The sequence below is a fragment of the Lepidothrix coronata genome, unplaced genomic scaffold (genome assembly GCF_001604755.1).
Source record: "Lepidothrix coronata isolate B3197 unplaced genomic scaffold, Lepidothrix_coronata-1.0 Scaffold503, whole genome shotgun sequence".
In the NCBI taxonomy this organism is placed as follows: Eukaryota; Metazoa; Chordata; class Aves; order Passeriformes; family Pipridae; genus Lepidothrix; species Lepidothrix coronata.
The window spans coordinates 22617-26911 of NW_016690683.1; the positions used below are offsets into that span (position 1 = coordinate 22617).

General features: G+C 52.9%; 2 long non-coding RNA genes across 2 annotated transcripts; both read right to left on the reverse strand.

Moving 5' to 3' along the window:
* Positions 1-923: 923 nt before the first annotated feature.
* On the reverse strand, positions 924-2445 carry LOC108510142. Its single transcript, XR_001878748.1, has 3 exons — positions 1733-2445; positions 1199-1366; positions 924-1085 (listed from the first exon to the last, which is right to left on the reverse strand). It is a non-coding gene; the product is annotated as an uncharacterized LOC108510142 (long non-coding RNA).
* An 895-nt stretch (positions 2446-3340) lies between these two features.
* Positions 3341-4187, reverse strand: LOC108510143. Its single transcript, XR_001878749.1, has 3 exons — positions 4133-4187; positions 3800-3878; positions 3341-3529 (listed from the first exon to the last, which is right to left on the reverse strand). It is a non-coding gene; the product is annotated as an uncharacterized LOC108510143 (long non-coding RNA).
* Positions 4188-4295: the final 108 nt, after the last annotated feature.

Here is a 4295-nt window from a genome sequence, read left to right on the forward strand (position 1 = left end):
CACTGCGGCAAAGCCACCCCTGGAAAAGCCAACCTGGAAAAGCCACCTGGGAAAAGCCAACCTGGAAAAAACACCCTGGAAAAGACCCCCTGGAAAAGTCAGCCTGGAAAAGACCCCCTGGAAAAGTCAGCCTGGAAAAGACCCCCTGGAAAAGTCAGCCTGGAAAAAGCCACTGCAGCGAAATCCACCCTGGCAATGCCAGCCTGGAAAAGCCACCCCTGGAAAAGTCAGCCTGGAAAAGCCACCCTGGCAAAACCACCCTGGAAAAGCCACCCTGGCAATTCCAGCCTGGAAAAGCCACCCCATAATATCCACCCTGGCAAAACNCCTGGAAAAGCCACCCTGGAAAAGCCACCCTGGAAAAGTCACCCTGGAAAAGCCACCCTGGAAAAGTCACCCTGGAAAAGCCACCCTGGAAAAGCTTCTCTGACAAATCCACCCTGGAAAAGCCACCCTTGCCAAGCTACCTTGGAAAGGCCATCCTGGAAAAGCTACCATGACAAATCCACCCTGGAAAAGCCACCCTGGAAAAGCCACCCTGGGAAAAATCACCCCGGAAAAGTCACTTCAGAAAAGCCACCCGGGAAAAGCCATCCTGGAAAAATCATCCTGGCAAAGACATCTTAGAAAAGCCACCTTGGAAAAGCCACCCTGGGAAAATCACCCTGGAAAAGTCACTCCAGAAAAGCCACTCTGGAAAAGCTACAGTGACAAATCCACCCTGGAAAAGCCACCTTGGAAAAGTCACTCCAGAAAAGCCACCTGGGAAAAGCCATCCTGGGAAAGCCATCCTGGAAAAATCACCCTGGAAAAGTCACTCCAGAAAAGTCACCCTGGAAAAGCCACCCTGGAAAAGTCACCCTGGAAAAGCCATCCTGGAAAAGCCACCCTGGAAAAGCCATCCTGGGAAAGCTATCCTGGAAAAATCACCCTGGAAAAGCCATCCTGGGAAAGCCACCCTGGAAAAGCTTCTCTGACAAATCCACTCTGGAAAAGCCACCCTGGCCAAGCTACCTTGGAAAAGCCATCCTGGAAAAGCTACCGTGGCAAAGCCACCTTGGAAAAGCCACCTTGGAAAAGCCACCCTGGGAAAAATCACCCCGGAAAAGTCACTCCAGAAAAGCCACCCTGGAAAAATCATCCTGGAAAAGCCACCCTGGCAAAGCTATCCTGGAAAAAATCATTCTGGAAAAGCCACCTGGAAAAGCTACAGTGACAAATCCACCCTGGGAAAGCCACCTTGGAAAAGCCACCCTGGAAAAGCCACCCTGGAAAAAATCATTCTGGAAAAGCCATCCTGGAAAAATCACCCTGGAAAAGCTACTGTGGCAAATCCACCCTGGAAAAGCCACCCTGGAAAAGCCACCTTGGAAAAGCCACCCTGGAAAAGCCACTGTGGCAAATCCACCCCAGAAAAGCAATTTGGGAAATGCCATCCTGGAAAAGTCATCCTGGCAAAGCTATTCTGGACAAGTCACCCTGGAAAAGTCACCCTGGAAAAGTTATCGTGGCAAATCCACCCTGGAAAAGCCACCCTGGGAAAGCCACCCTGGAAAAGCTATTCTGGCAAAGCCACCTTGGAAAAAAATCACCCTGGAAAAATCACCCTGGGAAAGCCATCCTGGGAAAGCCATCCTGGGAAAGCCACCTTGGAAAAATCATCCTGGACAAGTTACCCTGGACAAATTACCCTGGAAAAGCCATCCTGGAAAAGCCACCCTGGAAAAGTCACCCTGGAAAAATCATCCTGGAAAAGCCACCCTGGAAAAGTCACCCTGGGAAAGCCATCCTGGAAAAGCCACCCTGGAAAAATCATCCTGGACAAGTTACCCTGGAAAAGTCACCCTGGGAAAGCCACCTTGGAAAAGTCACCCTGGAAAAATCATCCTGGAAAAGCCACCCTGGAAAAGTCACCCTGGAAAAGCTACTGTGGCGAATCCACCCTGGAAAAGCCACCCTGGAAAAGCCACCCTGGAGAAACAATTCCGGAAAAATCACCCCGGTAAAGCCACCCTGGAAAAAAATCCCCCTGGAGAAGCTGCAGTGACAAATCCAGCCCGGCAATTCCGTCCTGGCACATCCACCCCCGGCAGATCCACCCCGGCAGAGTCATCCCGGGATCTCCACTGCGGCAAAGCCCGGCTGGAAAAGCCACCCCGGCAAATTCCGGCCCGGAAAAGCCGCCCCGGAAAGAGGCACTGCGGCAAATCCGCCCTTTCCAGGGAAAGGCAGCCCTGGGAAAACCAGTCCAGTCTGGGAAAACCATCCCAGCCTGGGAAAACCATCCCAGCCTGGGAAAACCATTCCAGCCTGGAAAAACCATCCCAGCCTGGAAAAACCATTCCAGTCTGGGAAAACCATTCCAGTCTGGGAAAACTATTCCAGCCTGGAAAAACCATTCCAGTCTGGGAAAACCATTCCAGTCTGGGAAAAGCAGCCCTGGAAAAACCATTCCAGCCTGGGAAAGCCAACCTGGGAAAACCATTCCAGTCTGGAAAAACCATTCCAGTCTGGGAAAGGCCAGCCTGGGAAAACCATTCCAGTGTGGGAAAAGCCAGCCTGGAAAAACTATTCCAGTCTGGGAAAAGCCAGCCTGGAAAAACCATTCCAGTCTGGGAAAACCATCCCAGCCTGGAAAAACCATTCCAGCCTGGGAAAGGCAGCCTGGAAAAACCATTCCAGCCTGGAAAAACCATTCCAGCCTGGGAAAACCATCCCAGCCTGGGAAAACCATTCCAGTGTGGAAAAAACATTCCAGTCTGGAAAAACCATTCCAGTCTGGGAAAGGCCAGCCTGGAAAAACCATTCCAGTGTGGGAAAAGCCAGCCTGGGAAAACCATTCCAGTGTGGGAAAGGCAGCCCTGGGAAAACCATTCCAGTCTGGGAAAGGCAGCCCTGGAAAAACCATTCCAGTCTGGGAAAAGCCAGCCTGGAAAAACCATTCCAGCCTGGGAAAACCATTCCAGTCTGGGAAAACCATTCCAGTCTGGGAAAAGCCAACTCTGGGAAAAGCCACTGCGGCAAAGCCACCCCTGGAAAAGCCACCTGGGAAAAGCCATCCTGGAAAAAACACCCTGGAAAAGACCCCCTGGAAAAGTCAGCCTGGAAAAAGCCACTGCAGCAAAATCCACCCTGGCAATTCCAGCCTGGAAAAGCCACCCCTGGAAAAGTCATCCTGGAAAATCCACCCTGGCAAAACCACCCTGGAAAAGCCACCCTGGCAATTCTGCCCTGGCAATGCCAAACTGAAAATACCACCCCATCAAATCCACCCTGGCAATTCTGCCCTGGAAATGCCAACCCGAAAAAAACCCACCCCAGCAAATCCCCCCTAGAAAACCCACCCTGGTAATTCTGCCCTGGCAAAACCACCCCAGCAAATCCACCCTGGCAGTGCCAACCTGAAAAAAACCCACCCCAGCAAATCCACCCTGGAAAAGCCACCCTGGCAATTCTGCCCTGGCAAATCCATCCTGGCAATTCTGCCCTGGCAAATCCACCCTGGCAATTCTGCCCTGGCAATGCCAACCTGAAAAAAAACCACCCCAGCAAACCCACTCTGGCGATTCTGCCCTGGCAAACCCACCCCAGCAAACCCACCCTGGCAGTGCCAACCCGAAAAAAACCCACCCCAGCAAACCCACCCTGGAAAAGCCACCCTGGAAATTCTACCCTGGCAAATCCACCCTGGTAATTCTGCCCTGGCAAACCCACCCCACCAAACCCACCCTGGAAAAGCCACCCTGGCAATTCTGCCCTGGCAAATCCATCCCGGCAATTCTGCCCTGGCAGTGCCAACCTGAAAATACCACCCCATCAAATCCACCCTGGCAATTCTGCCCTGGCAAACCCACCCCAGCAAACCCACCCTGGCAATTCTGCCCTGGCAAACCCACCCCGGCAAACCCACCCTGGCAGTGCCAACCCGAAAAAAACCCACCCCAGCAAATCCCCCCTAGAAAACCCACCCTGGCAATTCTGCCCTGGCAAATCCATCCTGGCAATTCTGCCCTGGCAGTGCCAACCTGAAAATACCACCCCATCAAATCCACCCTGGCGATTCCACCCTGGAAAAGCCACCCCAGCAAACCCACCCTGGCAAATCCACCCTGGAAAAGCCACCCTGGCAAACCCACCCTGGCAATGCCAACCTGAAGATACCACCCCATCAAATCCACCCTGGCAATTCTGCCCTGGCAAACCCACCCCAGCAAACCCAACCTGAAGATACCACCCCATCAAATCCACCCTGGCAATTCTGCCCTGGCAAACCCACCCCAGCAAACCCAACCTGA